This window comes from Stegodyphus dumicola, chromosome 2, assembly GCF_044657685.1.
Source record: "Stegodyphus dumicola isolate Sdum_Otavi_A_Nest chromosome 2, ASM4465768v1".
NCBI lineage: Eukaryota > Metazoa > Arthropoda > Arachnida > Araneae > Eresidae > Stegodyphus > Stegodyphus dumicola.
This window is the reverse complement of record NC_140769.1, coordinates 132,660,010-132,681,019: the sequence shown is the minus strand read 5'-3', so window position 1 is coordinate 132,681,019 and position 21,010 is coordinate 132,660,010. Positions and strand designations below refer to the sequence as shown.

General features: G+C 32.9%; 1 protein-coding gene across 7 annotated transcripts in view; it reads right to left on the bottom strand.

The window, feature by feature from the left end:
- Positions 1-21,010, bottom strand: part of LOC118198708 (major facilitator superfamily domain-containing protein 6-like) — a 102,443-nt gene that overhangs the window by 70,479 nt on the left and 10,954 nt on the right. For 3 of the 7 annotated variants that reach the window (XM_085811119.1, XM_085811118.1, XM_035370453.2), the window contains exons 1-2: positions 9,405-9,744; positions 3,146-3,277 (exon numbers count right to left, since the gene is read on the bottom strand). The exons of 1 other annotated variant lie outside the window; for it this stretch is intronic. The gene's annotated coding sequence lies outside the window, so the exon portion shown is untranslated. Of the gene's footprint in view, positions 1-3,145; positions 3,278-7,984; positions 8,035-9,404; positions 9,747-21,010 lie in introns of those variants that run through there. 3 more of the 7 variants (XM_085811122.1, XM_035370456.2, XM_085811120.1) reach the window with 2 other exon arrangements.

The window sequence follows — 21,010 nt, the reverse complement described above, 5'->3', positions numbered from 1 at the left end:
TCAGCTGTGGCAACACTCTTTCTTACTATTTTTTTTAACAGAAATGTAGAAACAGAGAACAACTGTAAAAAGCTTCTTTCAGTGCCTAATTATTTTAAAACATAAACTTCACTACTACACTTACGTCAACCAAATTTTTCTATTTTGATGTCACTTCTGAATTTTTGAAATTTTCTGTAAAATTTTTCTGAAACAATAATTTGAGCACGTTTTTGCTTTGCGCACTTTTCCATGAGATATAAATTGCAACGTGTGAGTCATATGCATATGCAGTTAAGCGGTATATTCTGCATTCAGGCTTCAGCAAATGTATTTAATCAAATATTCTTCTACCTTTCTGTTCCTGATTTTAAAGAAACTGTGCAGACGTTTTCAGTTATATTTAATAAGCATGCAGTAATTCTTATGACAGAAATAGACAAAAGACTTCTGTATCAATACGAAGTACCTGTATTAATATTGAACATTGTGTAAATGTATTACCTAGTACTAGTGTTAAATAACGAGTGTTTAACACCGTATCCGTAAATGTCCTGTCATTATTTTCAGAACCGTTGATTGTAGATGAATCGTTAATCGCAACCGTTGATTGATGTCCTCCCACTTACAAAAGTCTTTTAAATCACGCAAATGATTGTGGTTTGGCCTTTTTAAATTCAAAGTATCTATTTGTATAAATTATGAAATCAAAGTTTTTTATACGTATAATAACTTTCTTGGTACATATAATTGTGTTTAGTAGACGTGTATAAAGTATTTTCTCCCTCCTTTCTGCATGCCTTTGTGGTGTATAAAAGTAGCACACTCGGCGCGTATTTGAGAGGTCCAGGTTCAAGTCCCGGCGAAGGTATTGCTTATTTTTCAAGTCTCTGCTTCAAAATAACCCAACAATAACTAAAAAAAACGCCCGAACTGAAAAAGGTGGTGGATGATGATTCTCCACTACCAGGATTTGGCGACTGGGTCCTCTAATCCACAGTCTCCCTTTAAAAGGGAGTGTATATAAGGTATTTTCTCCCTCCTTTCTACATACCTTCGTGGTGTAGTGGTAGCACACTCGGCGCATATTCGAGAGGTCCAGGTTCGAGTCCCGGCGAGAGCATTGAACATTTTTCAAATCTTCTGCTTAAAAATAACTTAATACTTCTGCAAGTGCACATATTCATTCAAAAATAAAACACAAAGTATTTGACTCCTTTAAAACAACAATTGGCCAAGATAAAATGAAATATCAGTTTTAAGAAAAGGTTTCTGATATTAATAGATTATGCGACGAATATTGGTATATATATTTTTTTTCCAAAAGTGATATCTCATTATCTATAACAGTAGCAGATTTCAGTATTGACAGAAAAGGAACTTGTAATTCAGTAAACAAAAAATATTTTCAAGTTTAATTTTCATAAATTAAAATTTAAAAACATTTCTAGTTCAATGATTTTTTTATCGTCAGATTATGATTCTAAAGTAATAAAACTGCATGACAAAATTAATAACACATTTTTAGCATTTCAAAGCTTGGAGATTTCCTTGCGTGAAAATTCATTTGGCATATCCTAAGTAATAAAACTGTAAATTAACGAATTTCAACACATTCGTTAATCAAAATAACTACCACTATTTGACATTAAAGAGCAGGAATCGACCTCGAATTATTAACTTATTTTCTAATTAAGTGAAGCCTCAAGGCAGGCTAAAAAAGACGGCGAAATACCAAATTTTGAAATGAATTATATCAGTAAATTTTTGACATACGGAAGTCAAAATTTTGTGTTTTCTTTTGTACAGTGAACATAAAATTTAATAAATATACTATCGAGAGAGGAGGACTATAAAAAGTTAGATTTCACAATTTTTATAAAATTCTTTTTTTAAGTTTAAAATGCTGAAACATGTTTATTTCCGCTACTAGAAATACTTTTGTAACCGGATGTATATGTCTGCGAAATTCAAATCACAGACAAGGCATAAATGTTTGTAAATGTCTAGTGTCTTTGCAGCATGGGGTCACTCTAAATATATCGTAAGCTCAAAGTCCTCTCGTTTTGTTTGATACTAAGGGAGCATAGGAGATCCTCGAGCTACCCTCTGGGATGCTCTCCTTAAAAACTTTTGCGGAAAGTGGAATGGCCAACCTCTTTGAGGATCTGCACTCATTCTCGTATGAAATATGTATTCGAAAACAACTACAACGATATGGTGGCGAAGATGGTCACACAAGGACTTTAAAGGGCACTTTATATATTGTAGAGAAATTAGGTATTTTTGCAACCAGGCAAGATGAAAAATTAGCAACGCCTTCGCCGGAAATCAAACCACGGACCTCTCAATTACGCGCTGAGCATGCAGACCAATACACCACGAAGGCTCGTTAAGAAGGCGGGAGAAATAACTTATATACTCCCCCGTTTAAAGGGACCCAATCTCCAAATCCTGTGTGAGAAGAATCATCATCCAACACCCTTATAATATATATATATATATTCATAGCATTAATTAAATTTCTTTCCCTCGGAGATGATATGTAAATACCTTTTCTAATAATAAATTATATATATATATATATAACTTCTACATTCTGAATTTAAAGATTCAACGAAATTAAAAACGTAATTTTTTTAAATGAATACTTTCTGCCCAAAAGCTATATTTGAAATTTAAGTTTTAAGAATAATTGAAGAACTAACGTTTTCGTCCCTCGAAATAACATTGTCTATTGCTTTTCGTGTTTGAGTCGTAAAAAATAACTTATTTATAAGTAATAATATATTTTTGAAATGCCCATTTATATTTTCATGAATACCTAAATTTTATCGTTATTATTGTTATTATTATTATTATTATTATTATTATTATTATTATTATTATTATTATTATTATTATTATTATTATTATTATTATTATTATTATTATTATTATTATTATTGTTATTTGAAATTTATGATAAATTAAATCTTTAGCAATAGAAGGTAGCGAAACATTTGTTCTAATCAAAAACCAGCACGAATGAAAAAAAGGTTTAATTAGAGTTTATTTATCTCTGATATTCATTATATTTTCAGGTAAACTATCTTAATAATTTGATAGATTATTATTAAAGCAGATAGTACTTGTTATTGTAATCAGTTCATAGCAATTTACTTACTTATCCGCATAATTCTGGCTCGTCTTGCGGCCTCCATTTAAATCCAATTTTTTCAGTTGTAGTAATTAACAACGCCATTATCAATGGATTCCAAATTCTTTCTCTAAATTTGACAGGTGATCTCTCTTATTTCTGCAGTACACATTCAGAAAAAAGCATATAGTGCTACAAATGTAGTTTTCAAATTCCATTTTATATGTAATAAAAATAAGTTTAAATTGTTACATAAGCTATCATATTTAAATTTGAATAATAGAAAGAAAAATAGCTTCTTAAATTTTTAAAATTCTGTATAAAATCAAAAATTTCAACTCGCGGTAACTTCCACCTGTTTGCACCTTCACGAAATTTTGGGAGTGTCTAAAGATTGCATTAATAACAATGTTTTTAGTAACGTTTCGTATATTAAGCTATTATGCCCATTTAGTTACGTGAAGAGAAGTATTTCGAATTTCATGGGAACATGTACAATGCCAAAAAAAAAAATGGGACAGTTCTATAGCTCCCGTTCTACTGGGCCTATTGACAAAATTCAGATTGCGTGTTTCATGTCTCGAAAGCGCGACTTAGGATGTATATTAGATTTATATATAGCATTGCTCTAACATAGGTATTTTGAAACAAAATCGGACTTTTTACTAACAAACATATACGGAAATATTGTGGCGCAACGTCTCGATATTGCTGCCTTATGCAGACACTGGCAATCCACATGCCATTCCTCTTCAGACTTCCTAATATTGCTACATGAATGCTATAGCAACCATAGCAACTGATTACATATAAATTAAAAGTTACTCATCTACACATTCAAATGCACACAAAATAAGATTCTTGAAATCTATTGTTACGTATTTTTCTGGCACCAATTGTTAGGTTATTTTCTTCCTTCACGTTCGTACGGGGTTCGTGAGGATTTGGAGTGAATAATGACGACACTTGATGATGCAGTATCGAAACACACTTTATTTAGCCAATATTAATCAGGACAGCTCCAAAGTCACTTTTTACAGTCGTCGAAGATCTACTATAAACACGCTGGAACAATCAGCGACACAGCCTTCACACTGTCAGGCAATAACGGTGGAGACAGCTTCACCGCAAAGCACTAGAGTACAGCTCCCGACTCTTCGGTTCAGTCGATCCCGGAGCTTAACACTCTCTCGACGATGCACTAACCGTGATACACGCGATACACTAAGAGACTCTTCGATGCACTCGACGACCCACTCGGCACTCGCTGGGCGGCTATCAACTCGATCGTCTCCGCACGAACTAACTAGATGAGACACAAACTCGGCGTACCAGCAGGGTTCGGCTTTCGGCTTGTGTTCGAGAACATTCTGGGCTAAACCGGTAAGAATTCATTCCAGAACATTCTTCATCCGTCCATGGCATAGCGCCAATTTTGTCGCCGAATGGGCGATTTCTCGCCAAATGTGGCAACCTTACCGTCCTTTGCCAGTTTATGGCAACCCTAAAGCTGCTTTGTGGGGAAGCCAACTTACCGAGACCTGTACATTTCGTAACACTATTTTTGTTAGCTACTAGCCATAAGACCATGGATTTTAAAAAACTCCAGAACAATTCTGTAATTCCTCATAATCCTGTTTTTCCCAAACAAGAAAAGTGGGTGAATGGAAGCTTCTTAAAAGAATACTTACCATCAAATATTACTAACGGACAAAACAGTACATAACTCGATTCCCGTGGATATGTTACGACAATGAGAAACCCAAACGGTTTGGTGAACTAATAAAGCCTGCATCTAATATTCTGCAACTTGGTCAAATGAGGTGTACTACTCAGTAGTTATTCAGAATGTCCCAAATACAAACATACTCAAATCGACTTCATCACAATATTCGTAATAATGAAGTACCAGCATCATGATTATATTCTGCCATGTGAAATGTATTTCACTACAGGAGGCGCTGAAATTAACCTTCTGTTGCTAGGCAGGCAGGCTATAAGAGCAGGGCACAAGCCAGTTCTTCTTAGCTTATTCTACTGTTCAATGAGTTTCTGTATAGCGAGTGTCCTTGGTTAGTGATGTAACGTGAAATTTATCTTCAGATTTGTCTTGACAAATTTTGAAGGAGGTATGTTTTGCATGCAACACTACAACAAAATTATTTGCTTTAAGTTTAATACTTCATGCACTGAACGTTCTCTCATCTTCTTTTATAACCTCCTGCCACGTTAAAAATAACAAATAAATAAATGAAAATATTTCCTAAGACTTGAATACAAAAATAGAAAGAATACAAAAGAATACAAAAAAGATTTTCTTAAAAGTAAAACACAAGTAAAATTAGCATGATTTTCCGTTCAATTTGGGCCTACCAGCGGTCGAGTCGTTGAACACTGGTAGTTTGGTACGAGGTTCCAATCCCGCGAATAGGCTGGATGCATGGGCGTTTTAATAGTTTCCCCCATGTGTAACATGTATACGAGCCAGTTTCCCTTAAAACGTCCTCCACGAAGACATTCCTCCCCTTAGGTAGATAGCCCTCGAGCCGTAATTACATAAAACCAACCATTCAATTTGGGTCTTCCTTTATTTCGAACATTCTCTATAAAGTCCCTTGTGCTGATGCTATTCTTAAAGAGTTGTTATGATCTAGTGAACTTGTAAATACGTACACATCAAGAGTTCTTTTAAGCATGTAACTTTACTTTCACGTACTTTAATAATACATTTTTATCAGGCATCTTGGTATGCATATACATGTATATAATACTTCTGAAGATTAAAGCATAACATGAAACCTTTGTTCAATGATTAAAAGTCTCAAGTAATATCTACAATTATCGTGTAATTATTTATGTTAATGGTCTGCAAATGAATGCAAAATTGAGCTTCTGCACGTAATTTTAGCGTACGAAATATGCAAATCAGGTGACTGATAACGCGTTGCACTGAATAGAATTTGGTATGTGTAATGTTGTTTAATGTAGTTTCTAAGAGTGGTCCTTATTTATTACTTATGACCTAAAAGCAATATTTAAGTGAAGGACAGACGTGGCAGTTTAGTAGAGGTTCGTTAAGGGAGTCAAACACAAACAGAGGTCGTTCAAGACCTGTATGTTCTTCATAGTGTAATAGGGAACTCAAAAAATCTTCCTTAATTAGTGACAAGCTAATTAAGGGGTGTTAGAAACCTCTATATCGACAATGTTAAATTTGCCATTTTCGATGTACCTTTTCTCAAAATCTGCTGTAGATACACGCTTGAAATATTTTGTGTAATTAAAATATACTTATCTGATTATACTGAAATGAGCTTTTGAAACATTTTGAAATTTAGAGTAATTTACAGAATATTTTGTTATGCATAATAAAATTTAGCACTTTTCTCACACACACACACAAAAAAAAAAAAAAAAAAAAAAAAAAATTATTTTTTTCCCTTAGTTTATCACAAAAAGCTCATTTCAGTAAATATAAGGAAACCTAAGAAATAAGTCATAAAATTTAGATACCTGTGAGCAGGCACATCGAGTATAAAAAAATCACGTTTGGAGAAAAACGCGTTTTTATGTAAAAATCCTAATTTATCAAAGCATTCAATGACAAATTAAAACTCGATTCTTTACAGTTTTAATTTTCATAGAGATTAAAGAATGGTATTTTTAGAAAGATAAATGTGTAGAGAATTTGAAAATGCAAAAATCCAAAATCACCATTTTTTGAAGATTTTTGGGTTCCAAACGCCAACAACACAACAAAGGCGATCAAGAGCAACAATTGCATCCGAAGATAGTTATCAAGACACGACTAAAACAGAGTTGATTTTAGACATTTAGGCTGCTACGAGCTCGAATGAGTTGCTGCGAAGGATTAAAAACAAATTGGGGCTTTACTCGAGAAAACCAGTAGTTTGTATCTCACTCACTCCAGTTTCCAAAGAAGGGCGTTTAAAATGGCGTCGTGGTCATGTTAAATGAAGGAAAGAGGAATGGGTTGTGTACTGTTTACTAATGAGTATAGATATAGCCTGAACTGTGCTTCTATACGTCTTTTGAACTAAAAGAAGAAAAAAAAAACACACACAACTTGCTTTCCTTTATTTCCGAAAGATTCGCTTTCCATGAAAGCGATTTCATGGTTTAGGGTGGTATTATCAAAAAATGGCCACAACGATCTACATCTCTTTGATAGAGATTCTGTAACCTTCCACAAATGCATGGACACGGTTCTGGACCCCATGTAAGGACGATAACAGGTACCATTGCAATTTAGTTTTTGCTAATGTATGACTACGCTCATCCTCATCGAGCATATCTCGTGTCAGAAATTTGGATGTAGAAGATATAATTCAAACGGCTTGGTCAACTTGCTAACTTGAATCAGATCACGCATGCATGGAATGCCTTGATTACGCATGCTTCCAAATTGCAACAACTAGATGCCTCCTCGGACCCTACAGAATTTAAAAAAAGGCACTTTCGGAATTTTGGCAAAACAGAAAGAATCATTTGTTTATTTTAAAAGTTTATGAATTTGACTTTAAATTCAGTATTTTCAGATTGTAAACACGGTAATTTATGTTAAAGAACGCTTTTGTACAAATTGTTTTAATCGTTTTTCAGCATATGAATGTTAAGTTTCATTTCTGTCAATATCCTTTTATTTTGAATAACAATAAATTTACTTCATTCTTCTAATGCAGCTGCGTAGTAGGACATCATTCTGATTATGAATCTACAACCCAGGGTGCTTTCCACTTGTCTCTATCCTATCATTACGGTCTGCAATATTTTTATACAATGCAGTAATGCATCAGGACTGTGCCTATATCTTAGTGACATAGGTATGGTGTCTTATTTACTTACTCCTGTTCTGTTCACAGTAATATTGGCTTAATAGAGCCCTGAATGAGAATAAATGGGAAAGCCTGAAATGGAAAAGCCTAAAATGAATTTTGCAAACAAATATAATAATTCTATCTGTACATTTTAAAGTAGTTACTTATTATTATTATTTAAGCATTTTTATACTATTTCTACTAAAAATGGAAAAGCCTAAAATGAATTTTGCACAAACAAATATAATAATTTTAACTGTACATTTTAAAGATAGTTACTTTTTATTATTATTTAAATATTTTATATGTATTATATTATTTAAACATTTTATATGTAAACTATGTTAATTTTCTTTATTCAGGTAATGCCTTGAACACAAAATTATTAAGATGAAAGATTGTGAATCTTTCTATTAAGATTATCTACTCTTATCTATTAAGATGAAAGACTGTGCATTCACAAATATTATCAAAAATTTCTGACAAATGATATTTTTCCGTTTATACTTTCAAAGAGTGCAGCATTTATCAATAAAGCAAGACTCGCGTTACAGATTCTGTATGAATATCGATGTCAAAGGGAAAAGCTATGAGAAAAACAACAAAATATATCACTGAATAAACATCACTCCCTTCCTGAAATGCTTAAATAACATCAGAAGGAGAGAATAAACAAAGATGCTTCCAAAACAGGGAACTGATAACAGGAATACCATAAAATTCTAAGCAAAGATCGGGCAACGAAGAATTCAGGGAACAAAAAGATTTCGAAAATAATAACAAAATATTGCGCAGAAAATAAGTATTCTTGAACCAAATATTGTTTTTGCATATGTTGATTCAGAGAAAAGAAATAAATAACATAATAAGAATAAATAAATAAAAAAGGAAAAAAAAACTTTCGTTAGGTAGCTCCAATTCTTATATAAACAAATGGAAAAAGCATCAAACATTCGGAAAGAAATAGTATAAAAATGGTTAACTAATAATAAAAGGGCATCTTTAAAATTTTATTTGCAAATTTCATTTTAAATCTTTCTGTTATGTTAATGCAAGATTTTTGCACCTAAAATTCAGCCTTAGATTAACGTTATTTTGCAAAAGAAATTTTTTAGAGAATTAGGATCCCACCATTGGCATTGTGGTTAAGCCTAATGAATAATGGCAATTAAACGTGGGTTCGGACCCAGGCGAACAGGCGGCCTGCATGATTGGTTTTCTCCATTGATAACGTAAATAAAAGCCAGTTCTCCTTAGGAAAGCCCTCGATAAAAAGCATCCTTAGGCACATAGCTTTCCAGTGCTTTGCAATATTCATTCTCAAATTACTTTAGAAAACTAGATACAGATCCGTTATTTTAATATTTACAGACGATACAGGCAACTAAACATTTTCTGAGATATGATGACTCACATTATAATTTTAATGTTAAAGAAGAACGTATTACCTAAGAGGATGCGAAAAAATTATCTTTGCTTTAAACAAAGGTTGTCGATCTTCAACTGGAAATTGACTCTTCATGAGTTGGTGACTCTCACAGCTCCCGACAGTCGTTCCCGGAGCTTAACACACTCTCTCGACGGTGCACTAACCGCGCACTAAGAGACTCTTCGATGCACTCGACGACCCCTCGACACTCCCTGGCCGGCTGTCAACTCGATCGTCTCTCGCACGAACTAACTAGATGAGACACACTCTAAGACAAAACTATCAGCTTGCTATACGAGACACACACTGACTGCGGACCAGCAGGTTTTATATAGCTTGTGGTTTGTGTTCGAGAACATTCTGAGCTAAACCGGTAGCATATAAGCAAAATGTACACTGCTAGGACAACGGCTTGAGTTTGGCCAATTACAATCCAGATAAGGGTCACCATTATCTCCGCCCACATGAGTGATGTCACATTTCTGACGTTTGTTTACATTCTGCTGCTCGGCGTTACGAAGTGCGTTCTTTCAATGAAAAAAATTTTTAATCTGCAATGTAAATTTGCTCTAGTGATGCTATTTTTTTAATTGTTCTTTAAAGTATTATTTCTTATTGTTCCAGAAGAAATATAAATTTATGTCACAAACTTTACAAAATTTCTTTCTATATGCGTGTGTGTGTGTGTGTGTATATAAGCGTGCATGTGTATACACACATACATATATTTTCAATATATACTCGTATGTGAATTATATGTATCATTATATGTGTGTGTATGCATAAAATATGAGTGAGTGTGTGTATGCATGTATTCATTTTTCAGGATGTCAGATTTCTAGCGAATAATCTAGAAAGCTTTTTTTCTCTTAATTTTTCACATCTTCACATTCAGTTTTTTCAAATAAGATGAATGTATTTATATTTAATATTTCTTCACAACTTGATTTATCACTTAAAAATACATTTATTTAATTTTGAATAAGATGGAATGTGAATTCCAGCAGCATTTTTAATAGTAGAATAATTTCTCTAAAGAAGCTTTTGTTTTTATTTTTTAATTCCTTTAAAAGAAAATTACTTAATAATATTAGAAATAATTAATCTATTACTTCTTACACATGTCTTAAATATGTTAATGGAAATTTTCATTCAATAGCTTTATAAATTTATTTTATGCAGTATGTTAATTTAATAAGAACAAGTATTGATAAATGAATTTCCATTGCTTTTCTTATACATTTAGTTTAGAATTCAGTTTTCAGTGCATGTAATTATTCTCCTTCATGGCCCTCCACACACAGCCCAAAAGCGGCTGACTGGAACGCTGATAGTTCGATCTGAGTTTGATTCCAGGTGGATAGGCTGGTTGCATGAACACTTACCTGGTTTTCCACATGTGTAAACATGGATATGAGTTTTTTTGGGAAGGGCTTAGAAATTCCTCTACAAAGAAATCCCTCCCACATTAGACCCTGCATGCTTTCCATAATCAAATAAACCAAACCAAACCAACCCTCCAAGCAAAACAGCTCCTCAATAGAAATTCTTCATATCTGTCAAGCAAATGACATTCACTAATGTAATAAATTGTCATTATACACAATCAAAATCGAAAGTGTTATTAATTATGCTTACAGAAACAAAGTACTTAATACCAGATTTTGTTGAATTATTCGCATTTTTAGAAATAGTTGAATAAATTTCTTACCTTTAATAAATAGAGCGAACCCTCTCTAAAATGACCACCAGCAGTTCTACATGGTTTTAATTTTGTGTAGAGCTTGTTACCTCAAAGAGAAGATGTTCAGTACCAGAATTTTTTTTATATTGAGGAGAAGTGTCAGTTTCAGAAGTAATCACAAAGAAGAGGTTTGCCATGTTAAAATGATAATCTGTTCCTAACGTTTTCGCAGGGTTTGGTTTATGTGATTATGGCGATGCCTCGAGGGCTATCAGCCTAAGGAGAGGGATGCCTTTGTGGAGGGCTTTCTAAGGGAAACTTGTTTGTACACATTACGCATGGGGAAAACCATGAAAACATCCATGCAGCCAGCCTGTTCGCAGGATTCAAATCTCAGAGCAAACTACCAGTGTTCAGCGACTTTACTGCTCGCCATCCCGATGGGCAGCTTTTATGCAGGGAAGGAAGTGTTTTCTAAGTGTAGGACATAACATATCGGTCTAAATGCTCCACATTCAGATTTGATCTAGAAAATGAATAATGTTGAAGCTGAAATTAAAATTATATAAATTTGAATGCCATGCATGTAATGGGAATCTCAAATTTAGTTTCCTGCGATGTGATTTTTTTTAATGTAAAAAGCAGGCTCTGGTGTATATATATATATAAATTTTAAATATAGCATGAAGTTTTATATTTGAGTATAATACTGGAAAATACGAGAAAATAAATACATATGTTTTCTTCACATATTATGGAATATTCATTCCTGACCTAGGAGAACATGAAGTTACACAATTTCAAATCCACTAGAAAAATGTATGATAGTCACAAGTTTGACAAAAGATTCTTTTCTCAAATGATAAAAAGGCTTTGGAGAACATAGATGTTAATTAGAAATGTGTGCTAAATACGAGGTCATTGCCATCCACATAAATGAACTGCAATAATTTTAATACTGTTTAGGTTCTTATGCATTATCCCTTTGACTGGCCAAGTAGCATGATTTAGTGCCAATTATGGATGACTGTGCCCTTTAGTAATTCCATAGAAATGATTGGCGCTTGGTTACCATAGCCCAAATTTCCACAAACGATCGGTGAGATATTACATAAGTATCCTATTTTATATTGACATTAATGAAAACTAAATATTTTATCATATACCTTTCTACTAAAAAAAAAAATTTTGGTCCTTGGTTTTGTTTGGTTTATTTAATTCTGCAAAGCACTCGCGTGCTATATGCTTAAAAGGAGGGATGCTTTCGTGGAGGACTTTCAAAGGAAAACTGGCTCTTATACACATTACACCTGAGGAAAACCATGAAAGCGTCCACGCAGCCAGCGTATTTGGCAGGATTTGAAACCCGGACTAACTGCTAGTGTTCAGCGACTTTACCACTCGGGTGCTGGTGGTCTGGCCATCGGTGCTATTAAACTAAAATTCATCTACACTCATGTCCATAAATTAAGGATAATTCGGAGTCACGTGAAAATCGAACTCTAAAATAAATATATCACCTGTAAAATCACTACACACCTGTAAAATCACCTCTAAAATAAATATATCACCTGTACAATCTTCAAGAATCATATGCAAATTTCAGGAAGTAACCAGATGACACAGATGGTACGTCACAATAACGAGAGTGTAAGAGAGTGATATATAAGGAATACAGGCAAAGAAGTAAAATTGTTCGCAGGCGCTTTATAAGCATTTCAGTGCAATAATCGAACAGTTATGACACAAAGGATGCATTTGGATGATTTTTTACGTGGTAGAATTATCGGCCGTCTGGAATGTGGGCGTATCCAACTGGAAGTATCAGACGAACTTGGAATTGCCCAGAGTGTCATCCCCAGGCTTTGGCAACGATTCAAAGATAATGGTAATGTGAGTAGACGTTACAGCACAGGCAAAGAATCTCTAAGGAGAAGAAGTAAAGGTTCCCCGGGGCAAATGTGGCTCCGTCAGACCGAAGAGACACATTATGTATATCCCTGAAGTTTACTTTAAAGGGGCAAACCATTCCAATGCTATCCACCCTCCGTACCTCACTGCGCATGTGCGAAATAACATCAGGAGGCCACAAAGCAGCATCAAAGAATGCAGCATGCCGTCGGCCATGTTAGCAATCTTTTACCACGTTGTTCGAAAACGTTCTTTGTTGTTGTAGTCAGAGGTACTTGGTTTTAGCTATGTGAAATTCTTTTAAAGGCCTTTTTAAATGTAATGCTGTAAGTGAAATGGTTTTGGCTATTGGGTGAAAACTTTGCTCTTGGTTTTCACAAAGGTCATTCCAAATAATTGTCTAAACGTTTTCATGGTAATTTGTTTTTAAAGTTGTTGTCGGATAATTATAATGTATTTCGGTGTTTTCAATTTATTTAGGGGTGCCTTTAATTGTCTTTAAATATTTTTTTCTGTTTCAGTTAGTTATTGCAAATTTTGCTTTTAAAATTTCACTGTAAAATTTTAACTATGGATCCATAAAAATTTATTACGTTTTGTATGGCATGTGTTTTCCTCCCTTTTTAAGTTTACAGAAGAAAAGAATTAAGAAATTTATTTCATTTAAATTTTGTCTTCGTACGGCTCGCTGTTTAAATTGAAATAAAAATTGGACAGGATTTCTATAATTCGTCCCAAAATTCCAACTAACATCCTTTTGCTCATAAAACTCCAGAAATGTATGAAAATAAAACATTTTGAGTTATTTCAAAGTAAAAAATTTACTATCTCCTCGAACTGCGCTGTTTAAATTTCACCCTGCGCTGGTGTTTCACTGCATAGCCGTGGCTCTTCGCTACAGCGGGGCAGAGGCGAAACAGGTTTACATTGCGTCTATGGAAGCTTTTATTCTTCTCCTTACAGATTCTTTGGCACAGGTCGCCCCAGAGTTACAACGACGAATGAGGACCGGTATTTGGCAGTTACTGCCAAAAGAAACAGGCGGAGCACAGGCTAAGACTCTCGTCAGCTCCCTTCAGCCACTGGTACGACAATTTCCAGGCACACCGTGTTAGGGTAGATTGGTCTATATGCTCGTAGACCTGTCAGATGCAATCCACTTACTGCAACTCACTCTCGCCTGCGGTTAGGCTGGAGTAGAGAGATGCATTGTGGACACCGCGACAGTGAGCTTGTGTGATGTTTTCTGACGAGTCCAGGTTTAGCTTGCAGTCTGATTCTCGCCGGACTTTCATATGGAGAGCTCCAGGTACCCGTTACTACCAAGAAAACATCATTGAACTACACCGTCACGGTGGTGCAGGAGTGCTCGTTTGGGGTGGAATTATTCTGTGTTCCAGAACTGACCTGCATGTTCAAATTCGAACCATGACAAGCCAAATCTATCGGGAAGTCATTCTGGAAGAACATGTACGTTTGTTTCGGGCCGCCATGGGCGCACAATTTGTGTTTATGGATGACAACGCCCGTCCTCACCGTGCAAACATCGAAAGCGAATGCCTTCAATCGGAGGATATCACACGTATGGACTGGCCAGCATTCTCACCGGACTTGAATCCAGTAGAGCACGTGTGGGACATACTTGGCCGACGAGTTACAGCCCGTCAACCTCCTCCTACATGTCTACCGGAACTTCGGAAGGCATTGCTTTTTGAGTGGTGTAATATCCCCCAAGATCAGATGGATAATTTGATACTCAGCATGCCTAGGCGTTGTACGGACTGTATTGCATCGTCTAGGAGACATACAATGTATTAACAATCATACCAACCATGTAATATTGGTTTTTGTAAATAGGGGTTTTTGTAATTTGCTCCAGGGAGAAAAAAATCGCTAATTTTTTTTAATAATATCAAACATATAGCATCTTTTTTTGCTCTTTACCTTTTGTTTAATAAATGAGCTTTACAAATAAGTCAAATTTGTTTTGCTTCTAACTCTTCCTTTGCTTGATTTTGCATAATCCTTAATTTATGGACATGAGTGTATATTTATAAAGGGCCCATCAGAAAAATGCACACACTCTAATTAATAAAAGAAAATTCTTGTGCTTTAGTATTGAACTTAATTATAAGTTAATTAAATCATACATATCAAAGGTCAGCCTAGGTTTAATATAATATTCCTGAATATGTACCTATACAGTTACTTAGATTGCTCAAAGTGTTACAGTGGTAACCATTAACAGCTAGACACATAGCACAATACTGAGCAGTTATTTGAACAATGTTTAGTCGATGATTCTGAGGGAGAGGACTTTTGCACATTCTGCCGTAATTTTTTTATGAAGGACCTGTAGCCTCAACGATTTACTATACTACACAACATCCCTCCAAATTCATTTTGGTTAACTGTCATGTGTCACATATACGTGAGATCACCAACATGTTAAGGAAATATCATACTACATATTATAAAGATAATTCAACTTTAAAACCAATATATAGATATCATCTGTTAAAGTCTGTACGTATTTTTCTGACATATCCTGTATGTGAATTTGTACTTTTCATTAGTCCCACTTTTTAATTAACGTAACTGTACAGAATATATATGAAACTGAACTGATAAATTTTCATATCTGTCTCTTTCATTTGTTTGCTTTTCATATATTTTTTAATAATTTTATTTTTGATGTTGCTTTACATGACATCAATTTAAACATAAGAAATCAGAGAACAAAAGAAATTCACGCTGAAACTAAATTTAAAATTAGTGTGAAGATTACTGATGTAAATAGTGACTTATTTATCAAAATTACATAAGAAGGCAAATAAATAATTAGCATATTCAGATTTTAATTACAAGTAACAATTTTACATTCCTAACAGTAAAAATGCACATATTACAATGTTATTCATTTATTACTCACAACCAACTCAGCAGAACTTTTCAAATTTTTAAAATGTGCCAAACTCTGGCAACGATGCTCATAACAATCCTTTAATAGGACAATGTAGTTTTTGTATATATTATTTGTGTTGTATTCCACGTTTCAACAATTTTTATGAACAAACTGTGATATTTTTGTCTTAATTTTAAAATATGCGCTTTGGAATTTGCAAACAATGGAAAAAACAACGGTGAAAATTCTACAGGAATACAAAATTTGCCAACAAATTTCTAAAAGGAAGAAAAAGGAAATATATTTGGTAGATACTGCTGAAGTTTGTGCGATGCTGGGTCATTGAAATTCTTTAATGTTTTTTCAAGCAAAAATAAATCGCTCATAGAAAAGAATAGGGCAAATAAATTACAGAAAGATTTGGAGATGAACGTGTTTTAATTTTAATGTGTTATGTAATCCTTATTTAATAATTAAAATTTATATTTCAAATTGCTAAAATATGTTTTCTTTTCATAATTTGATAATGTTAGCCAAATTACGATAAATATCAATAATTTGGGTATCTGTTTAAGAAAAGTTGTAAAAACCATCAACATGCACCCAATGAGTAACTTTTACCTTTTCATGTGTTAAATCCAAATTGAGCCAAGGTGGCTGCGTTAATATGTACCATTAATTTTACAGGCAGTATTTTTTTATATACTGCAATATTTAGTTTGTACTGAAATTATGTAGTGACAATAATTTTACTTAAGATAGAAATTTTTCAATATTACAGGTTTACATTTTGGTTAATTCCTTTTATGTGATGAAAAGTAGCACGTTAAAAACTTTAAAACAAATATTTTGGAGTTAACTTAAATTTTGTAATAGTACTAAGTATTATATTTTAAATTACTCGATGGCTATTCCAGAAATAAATAATTTAATTCTCTATACTGGAAAAAAATCATTTCTTACTGACATAAAAATCATAATTTTGAAACAGTAGTAGATAAATCATTAAAAATACTTATTTTTAAAGCTCTAATGCAATAAAAGCAAGTTAGCATGAAATGTCTGAGTAAAATATAACTTGTGATCATTATGTATTTATAGTCATTCTCATGTAAATAAATGTTACATATCTTGGACCTCTGCTTTTCAAACTCTATCTATTAATCTGGGAATCTGAGTATTTCACTATAATAAATAAATAAGTTTTAATAAATGCATTATAGATGTCAATATGTTTGTTTTCTGTAACATATACTTTGAACATTTTAATTAAATAATTTTTCATCTTCAGTTTTTTATCAATAATGTGTGCATATATTTTATATATATATAAAGAGAAATTAACATTTAAAAAATGAATTATAGGCTGAAAGTATTTTGTAAAAGAAGATATCGGAAAAAGAAATTATTGCAATTCATAGAACTTATAAATGAATAAATGTGATAATTAGTATCATAATGTTCTTATTTGTTAAGAATGGATATTTAATTATGGATAATAGAATGGACTTCTAAATATGAAGCACATGCGAACTATAATACTAATCCACAATATTCTGATATTGATTTCAGTACTTAATGTAAATATAAAGTCTTATTGACAGCTTAGTGGAACTCATATTAAATAGTGACAATGTAATCTTAAGTCCAATGCATTTATTACAAGATAATGAAATATAATCTGGATTTTAATTCAAAACTCTTTTTCACATACCTTTAAAAGCCCAAATTTAACCGGTACTCTTCTGTTATCGGGACAGGATTCAGAGATGTAATGTATGTAGCCACAAGTGGTTTTGGTTTCATTTTAGTTTAGTATGGCAAAGCACACTAGGGCTATCTGACTGTGGGAAGGGATGCCTTTGTGGAGGACTTTCTAAAGGAAACTGGCTGGTATACACATTACAAATGGGGAAAAACACGAAAACGCCCACGAAGCCAGACAATTTGCCTGGATTCGAACTCAGTGTTCAAAGATTTTAACATTCTGACACTTAGGGGCCTATGAACGTGTGTATATACACACATGTACATGATACATACATACATTTCTGAATCTGGTCCCGATAGTACCTTTTAACCTTACAGCTTAATCTTAGTGTTTTGATTAATTTTATGTACTGTCATCAATAATACATCTTATGAGATACATCAGCAATGCATCTTATTAATTTCTTACTAACAATTCAATTTCAATTGCCATGAGTTGATTCCTGACTCATACATATCTTATATATATAAATATATATATTATATATATATAAATAAGTTGTTTCAATACAAAGATCACAATGTAAGTTACATAGCATATTTATAATAATTATTTATTACTCCTACATATAATGTATAAAATCAGGCAGTAAATTGAAAAAAAATACTTTTAATAAATTTGGAAATAAATGAAAATATAATAATCTGCATCTCATTAGATTTTTTAAATGCACAAACTTCACAGTCAAAAATACATACTAATGTAAGAAAATCAATATTAAATGCTTCTTCTCAAAAAAAAAAAAAATTGTCGGTACAAGACATATTTTATCGAGTCCAATCATCAGTGAAATTCCAGGTAATCAGTCTTTAATATGTCAAAATGTAAAATTTGAAATGTTACTTTAAGCTAATTTTTTTTAATCCATTCAGTTTTGGCTTATGTAAGTTTTACTGGATTAACTGTAAACACACATTCAATCAACTCACTTGAAGGTATGTTTCCTGGAAATAAAAGTATACTTATTGGACTGAATTCAGCATTACACCTTAGAACAGGTAATGATACCTCATTGTTAGGTATTTTCGATAGTCTTCAAATATCATGACTGGAAACCTATCTAACTAAATTCACTTCTTGCTAAATTATGTTCAGCATCATTTAGTATTTTCTGTTTTATAGCTAAATTAGATTTCAGTAGGTCTATTACACTAAGCACACAGTTATTCAGTATTATTTTCTTTACATTTCAGCAAAACAATGAACTTTCTTTGTAAGAATGCATACTAAACAATGAAAATTCCAAATATGATATATGCTTTACCAGAACTATAATGTCTGTTAATAGTGATTTTATTGAATTGGATTTGGTTAATTTGAATTGCTTGAATGTGTGTTTATAGTAAAGAACTATAAGCCCACATTCAAGCAATTCCACTTGAAGGTATTTTTCCTGAAAATAAAAGTATACTTATTGGATTCAATTCAGCATTACACCTTAGAACAGGTGTGATTCAGCATTATACCTCATTGTTAAGCATTTTCGATAGTCTTGAAATATCATAACTGGTAACATAGCTTACTAAATTGAATTCTTGCTATGTTCAGCATCATTTAGCATTTGCAGTTTGGATTTCAGTAGGTCTATTACACTAAACACTTATAGTTATTCAGAATTATTTTCTTTGCATTTCAGCAAAACAATGAACTTCCTTTCTAAGAATGCATACTGAGTAATGAAAATTCCAAATATGATACATGCTTTACCAGAACCAGAACCCTGTCAGTTAATACTGATTTAATCTTCATAGATAAGCATATACAATAGTCTTGAAGTATCAAAGCTGGTAGCATATCTTCAATATATTCAGTTCTTAAATAACGTGTTCCTCATTTAACTTCCGTAGTTTCACAGCTAAATTACACTTCAATATCTTCATTAGAGTGAACCCACTTTTTCATCTTTATACTCTTTACATTAAAATGAAGTTTATTTTCTAAGGAAGCATATTAAATCCAGTAAAGAAATCAAATCACAGTTAATAATGCTGTAAATATTCAGATAGATATATATGAAATGTATTTTAAGGATTTCTTGACACACACTATTTTAAGTCATTGCAATGGTAACTGGTGGCATTTTGATTCAAAATATTTACTGCATTAATTACTGACACAAATTAGCACTTGGTTTCACTGACTTAACATTAACGTCACTTGGTTTAATTCACGATGGTACATTTTATATATTAGATGATTTAAGTCATTATCACTTAAAAGTTTCTGATTATCAATACGCAGAATAATTTGTAAACCACACTTTACATGCATCTTCCAGCCATCAATAACTTCCATCCGATTACGAAAAACAAAATGTACATTCAGAGAACGCACAGCGTAACTCCGGAGAGCAGAATGTAAACAAACGTCAGAAACGTGACATTACTTATGTGGGCGGAGTTAATGGTGACCCTCATCTGGACTGTCATTGGCCAAATTCAAGCCGTTGTCCTAGCAGTGTACATTTTGCTTATATGCAAACCGGTAATAATTCGTTCCAGAAGATTCTCCATCCGTCCATGGCATATTGCCAATTTTGTCGCTAAATGGTCAATTTCTAACCAAATGTGGCAATCCTGCCTTCCCTTTCTATTTTATGGCAACCCTAAAACTGCTTTGCGGGGAACCTATCTTACCTTCGAATTTATATAATAATTCTGAAATAATAATTTTATTTTATCGATAAGCAAAATATATGCGCAAAAGTATCGGAAATCTCATTAATTTCTTTCAGTCTGGAATCCACATTTTGTATTATGAGCTTGAAGTAAATTTACTTTTCTGAATACGTACCGAAAAATTTCTTATAACAATTTTTTTATTAACTTTTTAAAGATTACTCAGCTTTGATATTTATTCTGAGCATTATCGTCCTTGTTTGTTTTAAAAAGACCTTGCCTCCTTGGCAGTAACGGTTGACAGGAAATACTCACCATTTTTATCGTCATTATAAGATTAGAATCATTTGCATTAGATTTGGTTACGTGCAATCTTTTTTTTTATCTTTTATCGTGTTTACTTTAGAAAATCTTTTATCGTGTTTACCTTAGAAAATACTCAGCGTGATGAAACTAACATATTCGAACTAGTTTTTTAAGAAGCTAAATTTATATAATATATTCAAACATTCCAGCTCAAAAATAGTTAGTTGTAGTTATTGAAATTTTTACAATTTAGTACAATAATGCTATTTCTGCTGTGACAGAACCATCCGAACATATTATAGTTAGGTCAACTAGTTAAGGTCAGATTTTGCGAGTCAAATACAAATTATTCTGATTTGATTTTCTGTTCCGGATAATTTAGTAACTAAAGTTACATTATTATCCTCGTTTTTAACGTACATTTACTCAA